The sequence below is a fragment of the Scardinius erythrophthalmus genome (assembly GCF_964197995.2).
Source record: "Scardinius erythrophthalmus genome assembly, chromosome: 15".
NCBI classification, from domain to species: domain Eukaryota; kingdom Metazoa; phylum Chordata; class Actinopteri; order Cypriniformes; family Leuciscidae; genus Scardinius; species Scardinius erythrophthalmus.
Window position 1 is genome coordinate 16,094,775 of NC_138235.1, and position 27,854 is coordinate 16,122,628.

General features: G+C 39.8%; 1 protein-coding gene across 4 annotated transcripts in view; it reads left to right on the forward strand.

The window, feature by feature from the left end:
* The window catches only part of zbtb46 (zinc finger and BTB domain containing 46), a 119,135-nt gene that overhangs the window by 22,001 nt on the left and 69,280 nt on the right, over positions 1 to 27,854 (forward strand). Inside the window, exon 1 of one of the 4 annotated variants that reach the window (XM_081387141.1) lies at positions 18,656 to 18,948. The exons of 2 other annotated variants lie outside the window; for them this stretch is intronic. The gene's annotated coding sequence lies outside the window, so the exon portion shown is untranslated. Of the gene's footprint in view, positions 1 to 18,655; positions 18,949 to 27,854 lie in introns of those variants that run through there. One more of the 4 variants, XM_081387143.1, reaches the window with a different exon arrangement.

Genomic DNA, 27,854 nt, shown 5'->3' on the forward strand with positions numbered 1-27,854 from the left:
CCCTTTAGGGCCGGAATTGAGAAACCCTGGTCTATAGGGCCCTGGGAGAACATTTCTAGTTCCATTAGCCTACGACTACCTTTAGAAGGAGAAAGCATGGGAATCGTTTTATCTAGAATAATTAATATCCCACTATAAGAATGTCTACTCCTAGGGATCCACAGGGGAGCTTCAGCTTTGCTCCCCCAATACAAATAGGGAAAGCACTCACACCCTGACTGGATTCACCTCAAAACTCAAGACTCCAACACTCCCAAAGGTGCCTAAATATGAGAAGGGATGCTTAAAGGCAAAATACCACTTCCTACTTTAGGACCCTCAGAAATGGGGGAGGATTCTGCTATACACTCAACCCTGAAGAACAGCATACTAAGGGGAGCCACTAAGGACTAACTGCAAACTATTGATACTGCTATCTTCTTTGGGGGGGGGGGCATTAGGGAGATAACCTACTTAAAATACCCCAATTTCTGGGGTTTAAGGCCTCATTATACTTCTGCGTCGGACCTACGCCGGAGCCTATACGCCGTAGGCAACGTGTTGGTTTTAATTTATACTTCTGTGTCGTTGTCCGCGTTGACGCGCACCTAGGGAGCATGTGAAACCCCGAGGGAGGGGTTCTGGCAGACCAATCACCGCGCTTGTGTCCGCGTAGAATTGACGCGTTGTTACATTTTTGGAGAGGTGCACGTCAGGGTACGCCGTAGGGTACGCGCGCTACACAAAGCCTACGACGTAGCTACGGCGGCAGTTCGACGCAGAAGTATAAAACAGGCTTTAGGCTGCTTCAACCCTCACCGTACTCATCTAGGGCCTGCTATAGCTTGTACTAAGACAATTAGCACAGGCTAAAGTTAGAAAGAAGGAGGAGAGATGTTATTTCTTCTCAGCAATTTGATCTTGTCTGCTAAATCAATTTCATCCCTCAGATCTTGCCGTTTCCTTCTAGAGTCTTGCCCTATTGCTCGAAGGAGGAGGAGCACGAGTGTCCACGCCCTCTGGCCCTGTCTCCAGTCCTGTGACGGACGCGGTCCCTCAGAGTTTTTCGCCGAAGATTTGGACTAAGGGTGCTCCTACTGATCGGGCACCAATTGTGATTGGCCGGTAATAGCTTTTTATAGTTTGATAGGTTGTCTCTATAAAGATCAGAATCAGAAGAGCCAATCAGATCTTCACGTCCAAATTAGCTAGATAAGTGATTGTTGTAAAATACAATATTCTGTTGCTAAACTGCAGGACCTGCTCGATAATAAAGAGTTATTAAAACTGCATTAAGCCGGGAAATTAATACTGTTCCCCAAGCGGCTTTCTGTGCGTGCATTCCAAGACACCGGCGGGGGAGAAGCAAAGTTAACTTTGAGCTTTGGGTTCACGCCTAAACAGTTAAATATGTCAAAATGCCTGGTTTGGTGAGTATATTAGATACGTGCATTTGTCTTAAAGTGACAGCAGCTTAATATTACCGCTGCCGTCTGTTCATTAATGTTAATCAAACAACAAAAGAGTAGTAGTTATAGTAGGATAAATCTCTATACAGTGAAGACTATCATGTGTATCATCAGATGTCAAAAACCTAGAACATAGAGGAAATGACCAATTCCATGGTAATCACATTCAAATAACACAAGCAAATGGCTCCTGAAGACATAAAAGCAGATGACAAATATCGCAGGTGCTCTCTTATACTCACAGACGCATCAGTAGTGATATCATGGACTGTTGTTGGTCAGTAAAATTGTCGTGTTTGAACACATGCTTCAGACACCGGTCATTCTGATGGTGTTCAACATAGCATCTGATCAGACGCAGTGAAAGTTCCACATCAACAGGAAACCCTGTTTTTACCTAGTATTAAGATGCGTTTTTGGATCACAAGTGGTCAGCCAAGACGCTGTCACGGTGACACAACCATCTATCAACCCATTGTCTGGACTCCGCCCACACGTTCACTCTCCCCGGACTACTGATTCAATTAGTTTTTGCAGGGTGGGATGTCTGTATTAAAGACATTTAAGTCTATGTCAAATAAATTATGTTCTTTTGATCTTTCTATTCATCAAATAATCCTGAAAAATATACAGAGGCACCTGTTTTCAACATTGATAATAATAGAACATTAGATCAAATTTGATCATATTCGAATGATTTCTGAAGGATCATGTTACACTGAAGACTGGAATAATGATGCTGAAAATTCAACTGCCATTACAGAAAAAAAATGTATACACTCGGGCGTCCCGGGTGACGTTATCGCACTGCGTCAGCTGATGGTATCGCCATGTAGTCACACGTGCTTCAGACACCGGGTGAAAGCGTCTGTAAAAAGCTGTTTTGTTTTAGTGATTTCCTAGATGTATTGACATTGCAAAACAAACACTTCACTTGGTGATACCAGAGGGAAATATCAGACTTGATAAAAAGGCATTTGAATATTGTCTTTGACAAAAAGAGGCCCAGAGTCATTTAAACTATTTAAGCTTGAATAATTTAAATACTTAATAGGTCCTCCTAAGGCTTTCTAGAAACATCATAAAAAGAAACTAGTGATTTTGTAATACTAATACAAAGAGATAATCACTCAAAAATGATCAAGCAACCTCAATTGGACACTTCTGCAAAGGAAAGGACCGCTCACTTTTCCTCAGACAATGTCTTAATTAAATTAGCTGCATTTACGTTGGAATTGAACAGTAAACAGTATCAAAAGTGGCACAAGAACATGTACGTAAAACACAACATTATCAATCTCACATAAGCCATATGGAAGGTAAATCTGTGTTTGCATTACTAAATTCCGCTAAACATCTTCTGCTCACATACAATCCATTTTGACTCTGTTTTGCAGTGTGTTAGAACAGTTGTGCTCGGCTAAGCCATTAAGACACAAACACACTGTGTCTTACAGTCACTGAGCTGACTAGAAGCAGGATGCATCCCACAATGCATTGCCTAGAATCTCCCAAAAGTCTCATATAAAGCCATCAGGGGTTGTGGGTCTTGGATAGGTAGTCAACAGGGGTCACCACCTCCTCTCTCTCTCTCTCTCCCTCCCTCCCTCACAGTCTCTCCCTCGCTCACTCCTGTTCTTCTGCCATTGTTTGACCCACTTTCTCTGCGTCTGAGCTGCTCATAGAGACTGTATTGATTGGGATTTCTATTTGCTTCTCCCTCTCAGCATTCTTTCTCTCGGTTTCTTTCTTGCTCCCCTGTGAGATGTGGTACTCATTTCTGAAGTTTTTTATATATGATGGGATGAGACAGCTTTATCTATCTCTGTCTCTCTCTTTTTCTTGTTTTGCTCACAGTTCCTTGTAACTTCTTCATTTAACATTGCTCTCTCTTCTTTTTAAAGAATATACTGGGCATGCGTAATCTAGTGTATGTGTAATAAATGAAAGACATGGGAGACAAATGTTGTTTTATGTGTATAAATGTGTTTAATGTGTTTTATTTCCCTGCAGAAGGGTCTGTGTACACTGCGTTCATTCATTTTTCTTTATTTAATATCAAGGATTCGGCTTGATTTTTCAGTCTTATGTTCAGTGGTAGAAAATGGATAAACAGCTTTCTCATTATTGTTTTTTTATTTTTTTATTTTTTTAAACATAGTTTTTTAAAAGTTAAAACATTCTGCTTTCAATATTAGTTAAAAAAACTAATGTACATGGAAGATTTTTTATTATTATTATTTTAATTTACATTTTTAAGAGGATCATAAAAACAGAATTTTGTTTTTCAAGCTATATGTGACATTTATTTGATCAAAAATACAGTAAAACATTAATATTGTAAAATATTAATACATTTTAAAATAACTGTTTTCTATTTTAATATATTTCAAAGTGTAATTTTTCTCTGCAGAATAAATTAATTTCCAGCACCAGTCTTCAGTGTCACGTGATCCTTCAGAAATCATTCTGTAAGTGTAATTCCCCCCTTTTGTTCAATACTATGTCATCTTTTAACACTCTCGTGGGTGTGTTTTTCTTGGGAGAGAGGAAGGAATGGGGATGAGTTGAGGTGAGAGAAGAAATCAAAAACTAAATTAGTGGAGCTGGCCAGGCGAGAAAGGGAGGGATGGATAGAGGAACTGAGAAATGGAGAGATGGGGGAGGAGTGACCAAATGAGGGAGTGTTTGCGTCTTCATCAGCACGAGTTTGCTGAGAGGACAAGACAAAGACATGTTGTTCTGTTTGTGTGTGTGCATGTTGATGTTTGGGTGAAACTGTATCCATGTGTCTTTAGATCTTTCAATGTGCCTGGTTCATTCTTAAGGTTCATTCCAAAACCCCTAATAAACACTGAATTAAATCTTTGGTGTGTAACTGGTCTCACACAATGTTCTATAGACGTGTGTTACCTCAAGTCATGTCAATAGGCTACTGCAACTTTTCAAGAGAATCTTAACCTGTCATAAGATAAAATGGGTGAATAATCTTTAAAACTTCAATCCCAAATGATGTACAGTACCAAAGACTGTGCATTTACCCTATGTAGTTTGGCATAGATAGAACATATTCATTTCAGAAGGGTCATCAGAATTTCATCAAAAGCTCCAAATACTTTTATAGAACTAAAACACCTGTGATTTATAATATTTGACACTTTCCCCGCCCATTTTGGCTAGTTTGAATGTCCTTTCAGCCACCAATAGGAGTGTTGTACTCTCAGGTCCATTTAAAACATTGTTTACTTCAATCCATTCAACTGAATTCCATAAATTTTCCCACAAAATATGAACTGTCTCTAAATTCTGTCCACGCCTGGTGCTATCATTATTTTGGCATGTGAGCATTGTTTGTGTGTCGACGATGCTGAAACTCTCCTTGTGTGTCTTGATCAGCAGCCCTACCCTTCAATTATGTTCTTTCCCTCCCTCTGTTTCTCTCTATCACTGTTCCCCGTTTACTCCTCCTTTTCTGACCTCACTTTTTCTTTGTAGCCGCAAAACAGGCCGGACGGATAGAGCATCCCACGCCTTCCCATGATGCCTCTCCCTTTGCGTCCTTTAACCCATTCCATCCTGTGGGAGTGTGAAAATTATTAGGGTGGGTCTTCTTGCACAACACATGGGGCTTAAATCTTTCATAATAACAAAACACACACACATATACACACAACGCAGCTGGATTCTCTGTTTGACCCCCCTTAAATGTGTAATACGTCTCTCTGACACCTTCATTCTGGATCTTGTCTTCATTTGTTTCTCTTTTATTCTCATTTCAAACAGCCACACAATGTCACAGGAGACGCTTTTGGCTTACCACTTGTGATTGGGTCACTGAAAACACATCTTAATACATGTCACGATTCATTTTTAACATCCACAATGCATATTGTTGCACTTTGTACTGTGATATAGGCACGATATATTGTTGCAAGGAATTTCAGAGTGAGGAAATGTACATTTGACACAGATAACAGATAACACCGGGGTTTCACTCGCTCGCTTTTTACTTTCGAAATCTCGATCACGCGTACTCTGTGTTTAGGCTTATAATTTACAGGCAACAGTGAGCTGCTATTTTACAAGATAAGATATTTATCCATTACGCTCAGGTAGGGGTTGACTGACTTCAGAATTTTTTAAGTCGACATTAAAGTGATTAAAGTGATTAAAGTTGAGTCGACGTCTACTAGTCGCTGATTAATGAGGAAATAAGCCTGAAATTCAAGCTGAGACTCGAACGCGGGTTGCCTTGTGCACAGCGACGGCATATAATACAGCGCTGCCCACATGGCTATTGCTCCTACATAACAGCTTATTTTTATAAGTTCTTTTGTCTTTGGGTCGTTATATTATCAGATACAGATAAAGTAGCACAGTAGAGATTACATTTATATGAATTACAGAGAGCGATTGTGTGTAAATTAATTCTACATGGCAGCATCTGTCTACTAATAGTGAAGCTGTGGGTTTTAGTTACTTAGAAATATATGCTAGAACTTTTCAGTTTCTAAGCTATTTTATTGATAAATCACAGAACAGTGTTGGCAATACCTTTCTGCGCTATTGCATGTTTCTGTGTGATCTGCGCGTGAATTGCGCACTACTGTTTGTATGTGTGTGTGTTACAATGCAGTAGCGCATTCGTTTAGAATGGCGATTAACTTATGTGTGCAATTAATATATGCATTCACCCAATCAATTTTGAGCATCCAGATGATATAATCAAACATATTGTGGATTGCTCTCGGATTATGCATTTACTTGTCATTTTAACTGTTGGAAACGGAGCGTAAGAGTGGACTTCAAAGATTTCTTATCCTGTTGCGCCCTCTATAGGCCATGATCAGCGACTAGTTGACGTCAAGCTTAAATCGTAATGGAAGAGCATTAAAGAAGACTGGTCTGTGCAACCACTACGCTCAGGATCTGTTGCACACCATCATCTTGTCCGTCATCTCTCCTTACTCTCGTCACATAATAAGTGAAATCTGACTCTGCAGCTCGTGCCGTATGGAGCAGAGCAAGCGCTAACAGGATATATTTGTAGCGTCATTAACTAAATGATTTTTATTTCTACGAAAAAGCAAAAAGACAGTGGCGGCGAGTTGGCTATCAATGTTTTTTTTTTATCATTCATCAGCTGGAAGAATTCGTTCTGATAGTGATTCCAACAATATCGTTCCTCTGTGTCATTATCTTTATAGTTATTATGTGGACTCCCTATTCTCATAGAATTAGAATGATAATTAAAATGTCATAGATCTCATTATAGTCATCATCCTTGGTGTGAACCCTTTAGAGTTTTGTTCAAATCCTTGATCGACAGCCCTAAGTATGAGCAATAGTATTAGTAATTCTTCTGTTAGGCAACACCACTAATCACGTCTTCAAACTCAGTATGTCAGCAACTCTTGCAGACATTCATGGCCTAAGAACGGTCACTCCCGGCTCCATGAATCTGCCCTTCTGACACACATCATCCTCCACCAAGCACATACCCACATACAGCATCTGCACATGCCCCTACCCTTTCAACCCACGCTGTGTGCTCTCTCTTTTTCTCTTTCTTCCTCTCATGTTAGTAAGCTGCTTAAACACCTACCAGCAGTGACATCACGGGCTCTGGTGCCAGCTACTTTCCAATACATATCCCTCAGTGCGGGAGGGAGGAAGAAAAGGACCAGGATACAAAAAGCGAGAGTGGTTATCGGTTCTTTCTGCACTTGTGTGTTTTCTTCTCGTCCTTTCTCTCGTGGCAGAGGCTGGGGGCCTGTCCTTTCACATTAACCGCTGTTCAGACACACAGAGGCCTCCACCTCGCTAGTGTGGAAACGGGTCGTCAGCCTCTGAGACGATTATGAAAAGAAAAAAAAAATTCTCCCCAATAGATAAACAGCTTGAGAAGAGGATGAGTAGGCTGTGAGCGAGTGAAAGTGGAGGAAGAAGAGGGAAAAAAGAAACTTCATATTTCATCATCAAATATAAAGAAGCATGGCTGTGGCATTACATTTTATGATATGTAATGAATCCTATTTTTATAAAGACAGTTAGTTTATTTTCATAGCCCGTCTTCCAATATTCTTATTACAACTATAATTTGACTTATTTTTTACATCATGGCCATATTGTATCACAGCACTTTTTACTTTATTACTATAAAAACTATAATACCGTAATAAGAACATCATTGAGAGGCATTGAGGGTAATGATGAATACTAAAACACTGTAAACATCTGGACATCTGGGGTGAAACATGATCTAGACTTGTTTTGTGAGAGTCACTCATACAGGAAAAGAGTAATAAAGCGAGAGGAGAGTAATATGACGAAAGACGGACACAACAGGGGTGGCTTTTGAGATCTGTTTGGAGGAAACTCTATGCCACAAGGGTGTTTCCCTGTAAATGGCATGTTCTTGTAGGCAAAAACACCAATTTTGTCTGAAAAATTTTTTCTGGACTTTTACTGACATCAGTTCCTCTTGTGTTTTACCTCTAATTGTGTTTATCTACATGAAACCACACTGTGAAATCTTCAAAAACTCCTGTAAAATATTTTGTGCACAAACCGCCCTAGGGCAAAAAGGAAAAAGCACACGAAACCACGCTGTGTTGATCCTGGTATGCATTTGTGTTGTCTAATGAAAAAATACACAATGCATTGATTTCCTGAGTAACGCACTCATATATTCGTGTATATTGTATTGTAGTTCCCATGCAGCCCAGAGCCGATGACCTGAGCACACTCGTGGCCGAGAGCTGCCCCTTCCCAGCGAGGTCAGTGGTAATTTGTTCTGGTGTGGGAGTGTGTCACGGCCCCTAAAGGTTAGGTAAGGTCAAACTAAATGGCTTGCTGCTCCGTTAAAGCAGGAGGCAACGTTGAGGATTAACCCTTTCCTCCCCCTCATTCAACACATGCAGCTCTCACTAGACCTTCAAACCACTCGTGAGGTGGAAAGGTTGGGATTGCTGTGAAGAGCAACATGGAGCTCAATGGTTATATATTTTAGATGTTTCTCTTTGAAGAAAGTTTTTTTTTTTTAGGTTTTTCATTTTTATATATTTAAATGATATATTCTGATATTAGATCCGATTAGATTAGATGATATTCATTGATTAGATCTGTTAAATGGTTAGTTCACCCATCATTATTCCACCCTCATGTCGTTCCAAACCCGTAAGACTTTCGTTCATCTTCGTAACACAAATGAAGATGTTTTTAATGTGTCCCTCCATTGACAGCTATGCAACTACCACTTCGATGCTTCAAAAAGTTCATAAAGAGATTGTAATCCTAATCCATTTGAATTGAGTGGTTTAGTCCAAATTTTCTGAAGAGACACTATCGCTTTATACGATGAAAAGATTGTTTTTAGGCTTTAATTCACATATTCATCAACTCACACATTAGTTGTGGTAAACGGAAGCTCAAGCATGTTCACTTGACTTGAGAACCAATGAGGATCATTCTCGTGTTGCACAGCACGTTTGATCTTTAGCAAGAACCAATGAGGTTTGTTCTCGCGAGTCAAGCAAATACGGTTGAGCTTCTATTTATGTCCGCTGATAAATGTTTATATGTGAATAAAAGTCTAAATGAGCAATCTAGCCTCTTCAGAAAATTTGGGCTAAACAGATTCATATGGATTCGTTTTACAATCTCTTTATGAACTTTTTAAAGCATCAAAGTGTAAGTTGCGTAGCTTTCTATGGAGGGACAGAAAGCTCTCCGATTTCATTTCACGATGAACAAAAGTCTTACGAATTTGAACGACATAAGGGTGAGTAAATTATGTCCGAATTTTCATTTTTTGGGAGAACAAACCCTTTAATATATATGTTTGTGTTTATATTATATATGATTTATTATATATGTAATGATTTCCCAGATTTAAGGAATTGGCAAAGGGTGTAAGGAAAGGCTTTAGTATTTCAAAAGAAAAGAGAAAGCGATGTCCAGGAAGCTTTGTGTTTTCCCTGACATCATTAAAACAAGCAGTATAGTGTTCCAATCTGGAGAGCTGTATCAGGAGGGCGACCTCCGCTATAAGATGTTTTTGCTTCGGGGGAAGAGAAGGTCGTTTTGTACTCTAATACTCCCCCCTGCAAGTACGGAGCGAGTGAATGAGATATAAGGTGAGAAGAGAGACAGCTACAAGAGTTGAGGAACATTGGTCTTGGTTAGCTTTCGTTTTTTATGTTTTAAAAACACTGACACTGAATGTGAGAAAAGGAAAGAAAAGATAGGAGCTTGTTAAAGCTAAACAGGAGACAAGCCTTGAGTCTATGTGCTTGTAAGCTGGGGAAGGTCACCTCTGACTGCAAAGAGCCGCACAGAAATGAAGCAAGGGAGCAGGAGAGAAAGAGAGAGAGAGGGCCTTGAGTGATTTCTGAGGCGGGCAGAGGCGGTGGGCAGCAAGGGGGGTGGTTAGTGATGGTCAGCCAAGGCCATTCGGTGCTACAAAAGAAATGAGAGAAGAAGAGGAAATGGAGTGGGTGGAGTGGGAAGAGAGAGGAGAGAAGCCCGAGTTCAGCCCAGCTCACAGCACAGACCGTCTCTAATATAAAGGGCTCTAACTGCAGTAAAAACCTTGTTCTAACTCAGTGAGTCTAGGCCAGTTAGCACACTTGGTTCGATTGTCTGGTCTGAACAGTTAGATTTTTTTTCAAATATTAGTATTTGTAACCCTGCTACCTTTGCATCATCAACATGAGTACCTCTGAGATTATTAGCGGCCTCTGTTTACTAAAGTAACTGAGTAACATCTCAAGACAAGAATATGCCTGCATATTTTACCAAAAAAAAAAAAAAAACTACATAGATTGAGACATGTGGATTGATTGAATTCAAAGAGTTGCTTGATAAGGCAATTTCTTTGGAGCTGTTTCCCAAATGACGTACTACACTATGCACTTATACTTTGCATTATGTACTAATTTGTCTAGTGTATCAAGTTTATAAGGTTATTTTGTCATCAGATTCATGGGTTCCCCTCTCTCTCCCCTACACAAAAGCTGTGACAGTGAGTGCATAAAGTGTCCAACATATCCAACTTTTTTTTTTTTTTGAAGTGCCCTTTTTCTTTTTAGAATTTCAGAATGAACACATTACTCACATTATTTATACTACAAAATGGCATAGAATAGTTAATGCACAAATTGGGATGCACATATACTCTGTAAAAGTAAGCAGACATACAGTAGGCTATACTTGGGCTTTTTTGTGTAACTGAAGCAGTAACAAACTTTAGTACTCAAGGGGGCAACATAAATTCAAATGTATGTGCCATTAGACACTATCTGTTTAATTGAGCTAGCTAGCTAGCTAAATAAAAACATGTTGACAGATTAGTTAAATCGTGCAGAAAGATTGACTGACTGTCTGCTATCACACCCCTTGCCATGCATTGTTAATTATCTAATAAACATCTAGTTATTTAGACATATCAACAGTTTAGCTAACTTGCATACTGTTGCAAGATTGTCCTGTAGTCTTGAGTGCTTTCGAAACACAGCTTTGTGGAGCTTCAAAACCTTTGCAAATCATTCGTTTTGAACCAGTGGTTTGGAGCATGTATCAAACTGTTACATGAATTCAGTAAACGAGGCTTCGTTTCATTATAACTGTTTCGAAACGTTTAGAAATTTCAGGGGTTCTGAATAATCAAGCCCTCCATAAAAAATAAAGCCCTACATATTAATAAAAGGACAGATATTTTACAGACACTTCACATGTAATGTTATTTAAAGATTTGTAAATCACATTTAATAGATTACTACTTTCAAGAACACATTTGCAGTTAGTTAAAAAAAAAGTGTTTGAGCTGAGTTTTCTTTGCATTTACGTTATTTTGACCAGCAGGCGTCACCAGCTGTGGTGTTCGAGTATTTTGAAACAGTGAATCATTTTGCTAAACAGTTGGTTCAATTGATTCAGAATTTTGAAAAGCTTTGTTTGTCCCATCAGTACCTCAAGCTGTTGCTCATAGTTCAATGGCACCCCTAGTGGCAACACTACGGTGCCGAAAGAGCTCAACAAAATACAGCTGAAGAAAACACATCGTCACCTTCCTAAAATAAATGCCAAAGTCATTTTGTGACAATTATTATTATTATTTTTTTTTTTTGCATAAGTCATCTCCTCATGATGCTGGCCACCTCTGGTAAAATCGCCCACATCCTCAGTTGAAAAGATCATGCAATTCTACCCCTGTAGTATAATGGCCTATGTCAAGAGTCTGACTTAGGCTGTTTTATTTTGCCTAAGTCAAAAGACAATGAGACTTAGGCAATTTTACAGGCTTTTCAAGATGGCAGCTGCATCAAGAAGAACGAATTTATTTGTTTTAACTTCTATGTTTTCTGAGAAACCTGAAAAAATGACTTTTAGGAAGGTGACATGCAAAAAGAAAAAAACACCAGCATATTAGGAAAACATCATTATTTTGACAACACATGCAGTGCAAATACTCACGACGCAACCAAATACAGAAACGCTCTGCAAATACTTATGACGCAACTAAATACAGAAACGTGCTGCAAATACTCATAAAGCAACAAAGCTACCAAATACGGAAACATGCTGCAAATACTCACAAAGCAACCAAATACAGAAACGCTCTGCAAATACTCACGACGCAACCAAATACAGAAACGTGCTGCAAATACTCACAAAGCAACAAAGCTACCAAATACGGAAACATGCTGCAAATACTCACAAAGCAACCAAATACAGAAACGCTCTGCAAATACTCACGACGCAACCAAATACAGAAACGTGCTGCAAATACTCATAAAGCAACAGAGCTTCCAAATACAGAAACGTGCTGCAAATACTCATAAAGCAACAAAGCTACCAAATACGGAAACATGCTGCAAATACTCACAAATCAACCAAATACAGAAACGCTCTGCAAATACTCACGACGCAACCAAATACAGAAACGTGCTGCAAATACTCATAAAGCAACAGAGCTTCCAAATACAGAAACGTGCTGCAAATACTCATAAAGCAACAAAGCTACCAAATACGGAAACATGCTGCAAATACTCACAAATCAACCAAATACAGAAACGCTCTGCAAATACTCACGACGCAACCAAATACAGAAATGTGCTGCAAATACTCATAAAGCAACAAAGCTTCCAAATACAGAAACGTGCTGCAAATACTCATAAAGCAACAAAGCTACCAAATACCGAAACATGCTGCAAATACTCACAAAGCAACCAAATACAGAAACGCTCTGCAAATACTCACGACGCAACCAAATACAGAAACGTGCTGCAAATACTCACAAAGCAACAAAGCTACCAAATACGGAAACATGCTGCAAATACTCACAAAGCAACCAAATACAGAAACGCTCTGCAAATACTCACGACGCAACCAAATACAGAAACGCTCTGCAAATACTTACGACGCAAACAAATACAGAAACGTGCTGCAAATACTCATAAAGCAACAAAGCTTCCAAATACAGAAACGTGCTGCAAATACTCACAAAGCAACAAAGCTACCAAATACGGAAACATGCAGCAAATACTCACAAAGCAACCAAATACAGAAACGCTCTGCAAATACTCACGACGCAACCAAATACAGAAACGCTCTGCAAATTCTTACGACGCAAACAATTACAGAAACGTGCTGCAAATACTCATAAAGCAACAAAGCTTCCAAATACAGAAACGTGCTGCAAATACTCACAAAGCAACAAAGCTACCAAATACGGAAACATGCTGCAAATACTCACAAAGCAACCAAATACAGAAACGCTCTGCAAATACTCACGACGCAACCAAATACAGAAACGCTCTGCAAATCCTCACGACGCAACCAAATACAGAAACGTGCTGCAAATACTCATAAAGCAACAAAGCTTCCAAATACAGAAACGTGCTGCAAATACTCACAAAGCAACCAAATACAGAAACACACTGCAAATACTCAAAAAGCAACCAAATACAGAAACGTGCTGCAAATACTCACGACACAACCAAAGCTACCAAATACAGAAACATGCTGCAAATACTCACAAAGCAACCAAATACAGAAACGCTCTGCAAACACTCACGACGCAACCAAAGCAACCAAATACAGAAACGCTCTGCAAAAACTCACGACGCAACCAAAGCTACCAAATACAGAAATGTTCTGCAAATACTCACAAAGCAACCAAATACAGAAACGCTCTGCAAATACTCACAAAGCAACCAAATACAGAAACGCTCTGCAAATACTCACAAAGCAACCAAATACAGAAATGCTCTGCAAAAACTCACAACGCAACCAAATACAGAAACGCGCTGCTAGTTTTTTGTTTACTTTAACATCCTGTTCATATGTGCATTGTGAGTATTTAAAGCTCATTTCTGTATTTGATGGTGTTTTGCGTGTCTTCTTCAGTTGCAGCACTTTGAGCTCTCTCAGCCACCATACAACACTGAGAATGCAACACACTTGTATTTTGTACTTTGTGGTCTGAGGTATTTCGTAGCACCAAGACACGTCGTGCTTCTGTACAGTAGCTAGAAGAGTGTGTTCATGTAATTGAGTAGAGGATGTTTCAGGCCTAACAAACTAATACATAACCAATAGCTGTTCACTTGTGCAAATTAACCCGGATTGTTTTCATACCAACTGCAAGTCCAAATGAATCGTACACCAGCTCTGAGCTCAACATTTCAAAATAGACTCAGGTGTGGTTTGCTGGTTCACACAAGTTCACACAAGGTGCAAATGCTTTTACACCAACCAAACGAACTGTTTGTTTGTTTGTTTGTAGTTTAACGCCATACCAAACAAACTAAAACCTGACGTCAAGTGGACCTGAGTCCACAACAAAAGCTCTGGTGTGAAAGTGCCCTGTGTTGAACACTGCTTCATGATGACAAGATTAGACTTGACCAGACTAGACGATGATGGACATGCAGACACCTAAGAGCCGTTACGTTGTGTGATAGTCTGTCACGTATCTAATCTACAGTACAACACATCTCACTCTCACTTCCCTTTCCTCAGTTTATCCAACCTCTTTTCCATTCACCCAATAATGCCTGTGAAGGTGTCATTGTTTTGCTGTCATTCCAATGTTGTTTTTGTTTGTTAGTTTTGAGGTTTTTTTTTTTTTTTTTTTTGAGAGCGGGTACTAGTGTAGAAGTCGGTTTTGGTTTTTGTCAGCTGCCATTATCGTCACATTGCACCTTTAGATGGACACCACGTCCCCGCACTCCCCATAGAAAACAGCACCGTCGCTGAATAGAACAGACACACACCTGGTCTCCCTTCACATCCACTGACAGACTGGCAGAAACAGAGCACTATTCAGCTCGCTGGCAAATTGATAGTGAAAGGTGGGGGGACGGTGCTTTGAAATCCATCCGTGCTATTTTTATGACAGTTAATGTTTATATATATATATATTTTGCTCCCGCTTGTTTGACGTGTGCGATTTATTGCGCTTCACGGTAGGGGGGCCGGAGTAAAGACGCAATTAATTTCAGACTTCAGAAAGTTTGTAAGGATGCTATTTATGTTTCTCCTCCTGTTGTCACAGTTCAAACACATGTCAGCACTTGGACTCCATTCTCGTTTCCTGTACTGACGTTTTACGGGAGTGTTTTCTTTTAATTATGCATCGACGATCTGTGCGTACATGTGTTTGAGTGTATTGATGAGTTAAAATGTGTTTGTAGTGGCCTAAATAACAAAGTTTTTAGGCAGCAACAAGATGCCTACCCTTGTGAAAAAGAAGTGCACTTAACTGTATTGAACATGCACTTGTAGTGTACTTCAAATCTTTTAAGTATATTTAAAAATAAACTGTACTTGCAAATAATGTAATATTAATGAAATAAAAAGGCCAGCTAACCATACTTAAAGAGATGGGCACTTTATTTATTAACACTTAAAATTACACTTAAAAAAGTGCACTTTGTAATAATGTCAAATTAAAAGTTTTATTTTAAAAAACATTTTAAATCATTGTTTTAAAAATCTTTTGTCGTGCTTTAAAGAAGTGCACTTATTTTGATGTGTTGTTGACTAACATACTAAAGCACGCGTAAAGTGCTTGATTATAATTTGAACTGTTGTGTTATTTGATATCACAATTAAAGTTAATATATATTAAATATACTAGTAAATACATGACATACAAGTTTCAAAAGAAATTACATTGAAGTATTTTAGTTTACCATAAGTGCTTGTCAGTACATTTGACTATAAACTTTAACCATATTTCAAAGGCAATAGAAATCATTGTGAAATTACATATAAAGATATACTTAAGGTGCCCCTATTATGGTTTTTTGAATATTCCCTTTCATGCAGTGTGTAATATAGCTGTCTGTGAATGTAAACGGTCTGCAAAGTTGTAAAGTCGAAAGTGCACAATAAATAAAGTTATTGTCTCCCAAAAAAGAAAATCGACTCTGAACCGCCTAAATGAGTCGTCTGTCTGTCGAATCCCACTTTGTGATGGTTCTACGTCACTAGAAAGACATTTGCATAATGCCCGCCTATGTTGTACATTGCTCGCCCACGAACAACTTGATCAGCCCACACACACACGTCATTTTACTGACGACTGCTTCTCAAATCTCGCGGGAGTTCAACATGGGATTCGCAAAACGTTTGCTCTTGAAAGCTGAGTCAGTACCCAGTTTATTTGGACCAGCTTGCTCCTGAGAATCACAACCTGTATGAATAATTATTGATATATTTTCTACTGGTTGTTCAAAATACTTAGTTTTGTGTTTTATATTGTGTAGGTCTCCAGCTAACTGGCTAACTCACACTATTACTGTCTTACTGAATTAGTTAATGCTAATCAGCTGTGGCCCACTATTACATAAAACTGTGTCCATTAATGCACATTGTCTGTCATTTGTACCACTTTGAGTAATTTTAGAGATTTATTTTACGAACCTTAAAGTTAAACCAAACTGTTATTGGTACAGTTAATGCAGTTCCCGCATGTGCACCGCAATAAATTAGAAATATACACATCGGTTTGTTGATGGACATACTCTTGTTAATGCTGATGGTGAAGAATTACAGTTGAAACATCTCATAATGTTCCTCAAACTGAGTAGCGTATCACTGAGTTCAAGATGAATAACTAGTTCTTCCTGTGTTTCATAATTGGACTCGGATTGATAAGGTCTTTACAGTGTGTACAATCGCTGAGGACTGAGGAAGCCTCCGGAGCTGAAGTTCAGTTATGGTAATGAGCAGAGTAGACCAATCAGAGCAGAGTAGGCTCGCAGAAGGAGGGACTGAATCATCTGACGAGTCGTTTGAGAATCATTGAAAAATGTGGTGATGTAGAGTGTATATTATGAGAAAATTAAAGTGTTTTTTTTTTTTTTTTTACCTTTGATGCATGTAAACCTGTTGTAGGAGACTCCAAAACAACATTAGGAAACTTTAAAATAGCATAATAAGGGGACTTTAAATCCTTAAGTTATAGGCTACTTAAAAAAGCACTTTTAAGTTCAGCTAATTGCATTTAATATAATTTTCAAATATAATACATTTTCATTTAATTGCAATAAACATGCAATTAAGTGTTTGAAAACTAAATATATTCTCAAGTACTCTTTTTTAAAGTATGCTAAAGTGCACTTCTTTTTCACATGATTAATTTGTCCAAAAAAAAAAATAATAATTCTAGCCTAGAGTTTCTAGCACTAGCAGGACTGCCTGTGCATTTGTTGAGAAAATAATATGATTGCTATGTAGTCTGGACACTTCCCTATGCTTATGTGTATGTGAGGCCTTCCTTGGCCATTGTCCCTCTGGCCCAGCTTTGATGAGTGCTCATGATATGAATGAATAAATACGTAAGAGGGCTAATGAAGTTTGAGCCCCTTGCTGGAAGCAGGGGGGTGGTGTTTAAGAGGTGGCAGGATAAAAGGGGGCGTAATCAGGCAGGCTATGTTGTGTCAGGCAGCTTGGCAGACATGGACAGGCAGACGGATAGAGCGAGGGAGAAAAGCAGCTTGATTTTGACACGGATTGCGGATGAGGAGAGTGGCTAAAGAACATCAGCATTACACGCTTACACAGGAGCCTAAGACAGGAGCCCTGCCACAGGTCAATGGGTTTAATCCACACACACACACACACACCCTGCCTGACACACATTCTGATCTGGCCAAAGCTCTCAAGTACGCACACGTGCAATTCAAAATGGCCTGACCATTACCTGACAGCATTCAAATAACAAAAAAAACTGAACTGGTGTAAAGCTATGCAGAATTCATTGTGTCTCTGAGAATATGCTAAACGAGCAAAAGTAACCACGCCTCCTGTGATTTACATTTGTCGGTAGGTGATTGAGACATGCCCGCGTTGGCGAATTCGACGCGCCGTTCTCACCGCTAGGGGGCGCGTGTCACTCTCCACGCGCTCGAGAACGCGCACAGTGGACAAAAGCGTGCAGCAGCCGCTCACTCACTGACGCCTACACGCGCCTATACGCACAGACGCTTCCTCATGCAAATTCAGCAGGAGCCACAGGAAAAATCATCACATGCCCTGTGAACTGGGCACTCGCAGCTCTAACAGACGAGTTTTAAAATGAGCAATTCGTGTTTTAAAGAAATCAAAGGGAGAAAAATAAAATAAGGGGAAATTAGGAAAGACAATGGCCGCTCCTTTTACATATTTTAACATCATATATAATAAGTTGCTTGGGATAAAAGCGTCTGCTAAATGATTCAGTGTGTGTGTGTGTGTGTGTGTGTGTGTTTATATATAGGCCTATGTATAATTATATATTAATATATATATATATATTAATTACACAAATTACAGTTTTATATTTACACGTCATGCATATATCAAATTGTATCAAATCAACGGGATTCTTCGGATTATAACATTTATTTTTAATTAAATGAAATTATTTTATTGTATGTTTATTTTAATCAAATTTTTTTGCTTTTATTGATTGATTTTGAGTATGCAAGGACGAAATCAAATTGAAATCCAGCATCCGTATTCCACCTGTCATATTAGTAGGATAAGCATCTTTGTAATAATAAAGTGGGCATGTTGCCCTCTGTATATTCATAATTGACCTGGAGGCTTCATGGCTGCATGAGTTCAGCTGGAGCTGTCCAGGGTTCGATGGTGAATGTGAGCGTTTATGTTGCCTCATTTCCTGTATTTGACTCTCAGTCGAGCGAGCGAGAGAGCGAGAGAGAAAGACACACACACTCTCACACACACACGCACAGAGAGAGAGAGGGGGAGGTTGGTTCCTGATACCGAGACACGGAAAAGCAGGGGAGGGAGAATTACAGAAAAAGACGAGCGTGGAGAGAGGGAGACAGCGAGCAGGGGAATTACACTGACCGACACACGCGCGTCTCCCAGCTGACTGCTGACATTGTTGACGTGCACACTCTCTCAAACCTGTCACGAGCAAACACTGGAGCTCCAAAGCATCGACATCGCGCTCCCCCCAGAACTCATGGGTTAACAGGTATGCCTCTCTCACCTTTCCACACTATCTCTAACAGCTCTCCTGACCACCGCACAGGCTTCACTCTCAGTGCTTTTACAATCTTGACTTGTCATCTGGATGTATGGCAGCAGAGACATGAGCTCGCGCCTCAACACAGGTATCCAGGTAAGTGGAAGTTAAGAGTTTCCGCGAGGCCGGTGTGTTTGTTTTATTTCACGTCATTAAGTAGACTGCGTGACAGCAACCTGTTTGACGTCTCCAGGTGAGAACATGTTCATGACAGATGATGCACGCGCTGAGAACAGCTGTCAGATGTGCAGTCATTCATTCAGGATACTTTTATTGCAGTGATGGGAGACTTTCTTTTTGTCTCGACGCGCGGTGTTTCATATTTCACCATTGAGAACTTAATACTATTTGTATTAGGCTACAACATTTGCCATAAGTTTTCATCCTAAAATCATGTCCTTTGGGAGGGGGTCAGTGCATGTGGTGGTGGTGGTATTTAAACGAAAAGCTCAGCTTTGGCAGGCAAGGGCTTAACCCCACTCTCCTCCCCTCATTTAACCTCCAAAAGGGGAATTTCTCCAGCTGGAAATTTCTGCTGCGTCAACACCCTAAACCTACTACCAGAAAAGGGAAGGGGATTTTTTTTTTTTTTTTTTTTGGACACACTTTTCTATTATTTTATTTCCTGCATAATTAAACCCAGGGGCTCGTAGCCTAATACTTCCCTCAAGTTGAGGAGAGCGGAGTGTATTTGAGTCTTCACCGAGGAAAGCGTTAGGTGACATGAGCGCTGCTCTTCGGGTTATTGTCTCTTTTTCCCCCCCGTCTGCCCCCTTAAAGCTGGTCAGTTCCGTCTTCCTCCATTTTCTCTTCGCTGACGGGTTGGTTTTAAGGGGAGCGACCCCACTTGTTTGACTCGCCTACGGCGAAACCTCAGCGGTTTTACAGATATACGTCAACAATGAATTCGAACGCGCGTCTATGAATTGATAGATTCGAATCGAGCGTTACGCGCAACAATGTATCGTTCAGCGCGTGTCAAAAGAATGTAGCACTCTGTATTGATTATTATGACGCTTGCTCGCGCCGTGTCGGCTCTTGTTCGCTACAGGTGCACCCGATTCTGATTGGTTTGTTGGAAATGTTTTATAAGAGTATAGGAAAAAATGTCGTATTCAGACAATACATGTCAAGCTACTTAACGCATTACGTGCGAAATTTACCGCGCTGAAAAATAACATAACTATATAAGAACGTGAATAATTGTAAACATCACGCTTTTTAAAGTTACATTCATATATTTATGGCATTGTGACTGTCTGCAGTGCAAAAATGAGTCAGTTGAGCAGAAGAACTGGTTATGTAAGGAACTGTCCTCATGCCCATCTACACAGAATGAAGCCAACATGACAACTTCCTTTGCAGATCATTTTTATAGGTCTAATTCACCTCTGACACCCGTGACCTGTATTTTAATTAAACAACGAGTTAATTAACATGACAATGGCATTATTTATCCTTAACGTCTAATGTAGATGTAAAGATTGTAATTGGTGTTGTCTTGATGTTAGTGGTGTGTCGATGGTGTGTGTGTGTGTGTGTGACGGTGTTGTCAGGTACAGGCTGTCCACCCATCTCTCTCTCTCTCTCTCTCTCTCTCTCTCTCTCTCCTGGGATGGAAAACAGTCATTCAGGATAGCCTAGAATCATTTAATGACACCGTGTGCTGGACTGACCGATCCAGGACAAGAGATCTGCATACAGTCTTTGTATCTGTTATGTACTTTGATAGTTCCAAACTGTTATTAAGCACTAAAATGTGGTGCTTCTCTAGTCTTTTCTTTGCCACCTTCCTTTACTTGAGTATAAAGTGTTTGATAGGTAGAGCGTGTTGCTAACAGTGCCACGGGTTTGATTCACATTGAGTGCACAAATATATACCTTTATAAGTATGGTTTAAGTCACTTTAGATAAAAGCGTTCTTCGAAACGTGCACACACTGTATTTGTGTATTCTTTTTAGCAAGAGCTCTCATTCTAGAGGGCAGTGTTGCGGGTCAGGGTCGTGTCCAGGTGTTTTTGTTTAATGGAGAATCCGTATGTGTGTAACTGGGAGAACATTTTAGACAGGAGGGGGATTTGGTCCACTATGCATATTGACTTCCTCACAGGTGTGGCTGTATTGTGTCAACAGAAAGCAGGGGAGGGGAACTGGTTCCTACTGCGTGGGGTAAAGGGAAGAGAGGGACTGAAATAAAAGTAAAGAGCAGCGTCGTGTTCCTATAGGAACTGTTTTAATGAAGCCGAAATATCATATCTGTCCACGTCCAGCGCTTACTAAGCTGTTAATAGAAAATTAAATACAAGTTAAAGTCTATTGACGGCTTGCTGTACCACAGAGGATCATTCAGCATAGGCTCAATGGAAAAATGCGCCTCTACCTACATTTTGGCAAAAGTCCAAAAACGTACCTATACATACAATTCACTGCATTTCATCCAGCTGAAATGAACACTAAAGGCAGTAGAACACCAACAACGTGTATTCCTTTTCACTAGGCTTGCTGTGGTAGTCAGTGTTACCGGTGTTACATGGTGTTCGGCTGTACACTGATTTCATTACTTGCCCACCGCGGCACCGCCCCCAATGTGGTTTTGCATAGTGTCAGTGAATTCGAAAGCGGTTTCAATACCTAGCATATAGGAAGCGGCTCCCTGATGCCTGCAAATTATAGGCCTATACACAGGATACGCGTGATCGCGAATTCAAAAGTGAAAGTAAAAAGCAATCGCGCATTCAAAATCGTTTCGCCCAACCTTCAGCAAATGCGTTTTTAGCTCACGTTCGCTTTTGTTATCAGTATCTTATAGTTTTATGGTAAAGGTTTAGTGTAGATAGTACATTTTTTCAAACGTGAATAACCTTTGAGAGCCACTCAATTCCGCGATACGTACAGCCACCAATGTAATAAAACGTTGCCAGATTCACATTCCCTTCACTGGACTTTTCACTTTGAAAGCCACGGAACATGTAAGAATCAATGTAAAACCATTTTGCAGAATTATCAGATTTTTCCAGAGAGCCTGGTTTGGTAATTATGCCTCAGTTTGTAAAAACAAACAAAACAGCAAATTAATGCCCCATAGACTTCCACTGCAAGTGCAACTCTGTCAACACAGTTTCTGTTCCGACTCTACAAACTAAAGTTGACATTTTCTATGGAAATCGATAGCATAGACGCTTCTAAAAGTGCAGAACTTGTATTTAACCCTGCATGTTATTTTTACGTGCTGAATTATTCTTCATTTTAAATGAGGGTTTCCACCCTGCTGGAGTTTGTTTTGACTGTTTGTACTGTTATAATGTTTCAGCATACATGTTTAGCATGTGTGTGGATGTGCAAGTGTATCTTGAGGGAGGTTCAGGCAGTTAGTTGAACAAGTAAGTGCAGTGCTGTGTTTATTCAGGGTGGTTGCGGTTGTTAATCTGAACATTTGCACAGAAAGACAAGATATGGGGGAGGAGGTGGCTGATGGTGCAGAGGGATGGAGAAACAGATAAAGAGGGGGTAGTTCAACTGGCCGTGTGTGTGTGTGTGTGTGAACGGTGGAGAAAGGGTGCTGATGTGGGGGGGCAGGGTATGGGGGTGCAAGCTGACACGACACACAGCTGAGTGTGTGTGTGTGTGTGTGTGTGTGTGTGTGTGGGTGGAGTGTGTGGAAGATGGCTGCTCTCCCCGGGCTGTGGGCTGTGTTGTGTGGGTAACAGGTTAGAAATCATGAACCTGCAACAACACTGGGGACCGGCTTCTCCCCCTCACTTTAAGACCACACAAAGCCTGACATTATATTTATCAGCTTAGAAACACACTCATGAATACTGTGCATTAAACATCTGTACGGTACGTGTCTTGTTTAATGCATCCTTTTTGATTCGCATCAATATTTAAAGCTAAACACAAACATGACTGTTCAGCAGACAATTGTTGCGTTTTGAATTTTTTATTTAATTTTTACACCCTCACACCATATGCGTTATCAATAGGGATGTGTGCCACAACTAATTAACGTGAAACTGGAATTTTGTAACCGACTAGTTTAACAAAGACAGTCTGCATCAAACAGTCAAATCCCAAACTGAGACAATATAGACATTTATTAAAATCAGTGAATCTATAGGCAGTATGCAAATTCAATTGCCTATTATACAATTCCTCAAAAAAGAAATTGATTTTACATGTGGGTTTGAACGTGTACCTGTACACATGACAGGCGGAAAAATCGTGAGAAAGCCTTGACGTGTACCAGCAGCTATACATTTAAGGATATTCTGTTTGTTAGGATATTGATATAGGATCTATTAACGTCAATTGAGTTTCATTCATAATGTTTTCCTTTTAAACCAGTATAAAATTTCATACGAGTATGAACAAAACATTGAAGTTTTTTTCTAAGTCAAAATACTCCCTCACCGTGCTTATCTTCCGAGTGGACATTTAAACTAGATTGTGGAAGTTCTTTTGTGTGAGTGAGGATGCATACAGGTGCGCTTTGCTCCCTAGAGCTGTGTGTGTGTGTGTGTGTGTGTGTGTGTGTGTGTGTGTGTGTGTGTGTGTGTGTGTGTGTGTGTGTGTGTGTGTGTGTGTGTGTGTGTGTGTGTGTGTGTGTGTGTGTGTGTGTGTGTGTGTGTGTGTGTGTGTGTGTGTGTGTGGAGTGACAGCTGTGCTCATCAGCCACTTAGATGTGTTCATCCCCCTAGATTAGGCACTCGTTGTGTGGGTTAAACCGGAGCCGACCTCCCTGGAACCGCCCCACAAAGACCTGTGTCCTCAGGTGCCTTGTGAATATTTCAGAGGGGGCTCTCAGGCTGTGTGGAAAGCCCTGGGGGAGGAACCGAATGAAGAAAAAAAAAGCCCCTGGAAATGAGATAGCGTACACTGGGCAAGAGCTTAGGCAGCAGTGGGCTTTACACTCCCAGGGTGAAAAAGAGGATGTGGTCATGAGGTTTTTGTTTCTGTTTTTTCCTCTTCTATTTCTCCTTATGCCTGTCCACCTTGCGCTGTTCGATAATATCTTCTGTAATTCTCTCTCTCATTATCAGTCTGGTTGTGTGTACGGGGTGAGATTTGGTCCAGCTTAGTGGGTCTTAAATCGTCACATAATCTAGTGCTGCTTTTGGGTTTGAAAAGTAAACACACACACAAACTCGCTGACAACACACCCACCCATGTCGCGCTCAGTCGTTTCTGGCTCACTTTCTGACCACACGTGGTCTTAAATACAGGATGTTTACACACAGGGAGGTATGCTAACCCTCACCAGTTAAAACCATACTTGTCTTCATCCTCTTCAGCCCTTTTAACGTGGTGATTAGGGATTTAGAGTAAGTAGACTTTATCTAATGTACATCCCTACTGAGCTTCATATGCGAGTATCGAATGAAGTAAATATGAAACCTACTGGCACGTATTTGTGACGCTTTCTAACTTTTCCCCAGCAGTAATGTCACGCATTTGAGTTTTGAGGACAGTGTGACATCACATGCCATAGACATCCAAAACACAAAGTATTATAATAAGGGTTGCTTACAAAAACTAACCAAAGACTAGTCCAATGACCTACCGTAACTAAAAGTATGGGTTTATTTTACAGTGCCCTTGTTACAAATGTTACATGTACTTACTGCAGGGATAACAGTAAATTATGCATAATTACATGCCACTAATCCTAATGTAGTAAGTACATGTTGTTAATTAATATTACTCTGCACTTAAATGTATAATTACACTGTTAAAAATAAAGTGTGACCAATATATGGTTAACTATTCAAAAAGAAACTATTTTTAGTTTTAAAAATACTTCTTCTTCTTGCTCCTTGTCATACATTTCTGCACACTCCTACAGTCATCTAGCACAGTTTTATAATTAGAAGGCTATGAATCGGTTGAGTAAAATGTTTCAATACAAGCATTTCTGTCAAATACAACAAATGCAATATGTCAAACCTTAAACCTGTGAAAAAACCTGAAGCAATTCCATGGGAACTGCAGTGATTGCAACCCTGACTATAATAAAAGTTTACTGTTTATATTCATTTTACACACATACAGTATAATGTCGCAGTGCCATATTCATTTCTCCCAATGGATTATGCAATCTTTGCATGCTTTCACACTTATTTTGCCTCATTTTTTTATTTTTCCTTATTGTAAAACTCACTATCGGGGAACAGTCAGGGTATTTAACATATAACAGGGTTAAAGTTACAGTTTTACACTTTAAACTAGTCATGGTCTCATGGTATGCTCGTAATATACAGTCCAATAATTCAATAAGTCCAATAGATGTTGATGATTTCTCATGAAAGCATCATAATTACTGTTATTCCCAAATTAGATTTAAGGGATTTTAACAAACCCCTTACCCTAAAAATATTAAGGGCCAGATTTACTAACAACTTACGTTAGCACAAACTCTCTTTTGGCGTTAAAAAACTACTGGCGGGATTTACTAAAGAAACGCATTCAAGAAATAAGCGCTAAAAAGGCATGGACAGGGTTATTTTTGCAGCTGACCTTGTTGCATATGCATTTGTGTTTCGTCAGTAGATCACGCGCAGAACTTTCCACTCCCATCAGCGCTTTAATGGGATGTCCATTGTTTGGACAAACAGACAGTCCTGCCCCAAAACGCCATTGGTTGAGTCAGTGTTACTGTATTGGTCCGGGGTGTGTTTCCCAGAAGCGTCATTAGCCAACTGTGGTCGCAAGTTCTGTTGAATTGTGTTGGTAACGACGGAACTTGCAACCATAGTTGGCTTTGGGAAACACACCCCTGATCAGTATCCTCAAACAAACAGAGCAATGTTTTGAAAGCACCAGAGAAGCACATAGTGTACAGGGAAATCAACCTAAAATGCCATTCTTACAGCAGTCTCTGCATATTAAGCTGGAATAAGTATTACAAAAAAATTGTGGAAAATGACACACAAATGCTCATCAATGAAAGTAACAATTGAGATACGACAAAAACCAATGGAGTAAAAAAGTAAAAACGTTAGCATTCAGTTTTGGACAGGAAGGCCATTACCATTTCAAACGTTCTCAGGTGAATCGGTGGACAGTGGGTTGCCCACTTTCCATAGCACTTTTGTCTGTCTCTTAAAAGCTCTGTTTATTTTTCATAAGATGGTTTAGTCTGTCTCTATACTTTTCATCCCATCTTGTCTGCCAAGAGCTAACCATTAAGGGAGGGTGGAGACGCTCCTAGCGCTAACACATTTACTCCACAATACCACAGAACACATTTCCTTCTCGCTGTGAATTGTAGAAAGCCATTGGAATGATTGTTAGGGTGAAGGCTTCCTTTCTTCAGAACCATCTAGATCGGTGTCTAAATGCTAGCTTAGAAAATTCCCAAACCCAAAAGTCAAAGTTGGTATAAGTTCCCAAATCCCCAACTGGGTTTTAAATCCGTTTGCAATGTCACTGTCTATCAGATCTGTAGATATGCCATGGCCATTGGAAGGCCTCTGATTTTTCCAAATGTATTGTATTGTATTGTATGATGTGCCGATCCGCATTAGTCCATTATCAAGGGTCGGTGTAATCCTGAGAGGAGTTCATTGCCAAGTGCTAAAGTGCTGTTAACAGGGCCTGTTTAACATTCAGCACTTCCCCCTCAACATACAATTATTCCTCTGCTCCTGCTATTAGCATGTAGCGTTTGCCTGCGTGCTTTTAATTGAACTGATTTAACGTATGCCAGATCAACTAGTTTTCGTTAATTAGTCCTGTCTTAAAAGTGCCATCAGAACATGAAATATTCATCACGGTGAAGAGGTACATTTGCGGCAGATGGATAAGTGTCTCATATGGGAAACTCTCGAACCGCGATTGCGCGGGCAGAAAGCGGCCTTCATGCTCTGGCGTGTCGCGGGACTGCCGCTTTCGCTGTAATTTTCCTCTGCTTGTCAGTTGTCAAAGAGCTTCAATAACAACTTGGATCTGCACACTGTGACGATACGCAAAAATTGCAGTTGGTGGAAAATCTGAAAAATATACAGCAAAACTTGTGTTGTCACTGTGATGGGCGACGTCAGTCAGCTTTGTACTGTGTCCTTCATGCTTGACTCCTTGATCACCAGATCTGGCTTACCCCCAACCCCACCCCCCACCCCCCACCCAAATCCAGTGATTGTTAGCCCAGGACATGGGGTGTTGAAAATAGTACCTGTGTGCCCTCCATGGCCCCATTTTTCTTTTCTTATCTTCTAGATTAAATAAGAGCCCTGATCTTGCCCTGGTTCCAGCTTCCACACCCTGCTTTCCGAGCTTGAACTGCCAGGTGAGCGCAGCCATGCCAGGCTGCATGGAAAGTGTGTGCAGCCATTGTGTCAGAGGAATGGGTTAGCTGTGAACATTGACACACTTTGTGGTTTAGTAAATGTCTTTTTTTTTTCAGTGCTTATTATTGTGTTTTATTTTTATTATCTGAATTTTTAAACCTCCTTACACCTCTGGCAACTCGCACTGACTTTGTAGCAATTGTCTCTGAGTTTTAGGAAGGAATGGGTTAGATGTGAAAACTTTTATTTTATTTTATTTTATTTTATTTTATTTTATTTTATTTTATTTTATTTTATTTTATTTTATTTTATTTTATTTTATTTTATTTTATTTTATTTTTCAAATCTCCTAACACCTTCTGGCAGCCCCCACTGACTTTGCAGAGTTTTAAGGAGGAATGGGTTAGATGTGAACACTTTTTTATTATTTTATTTTGTATATAAATTGAATAAAAAAATTGAAACAAAATTGAATTAAAAAAAAATATATATATATATATATATATAATTTTTTTTATTCAATTTTGTATTATTATTTTATTATTTATCTGAACTTTTCAGACCCAATAG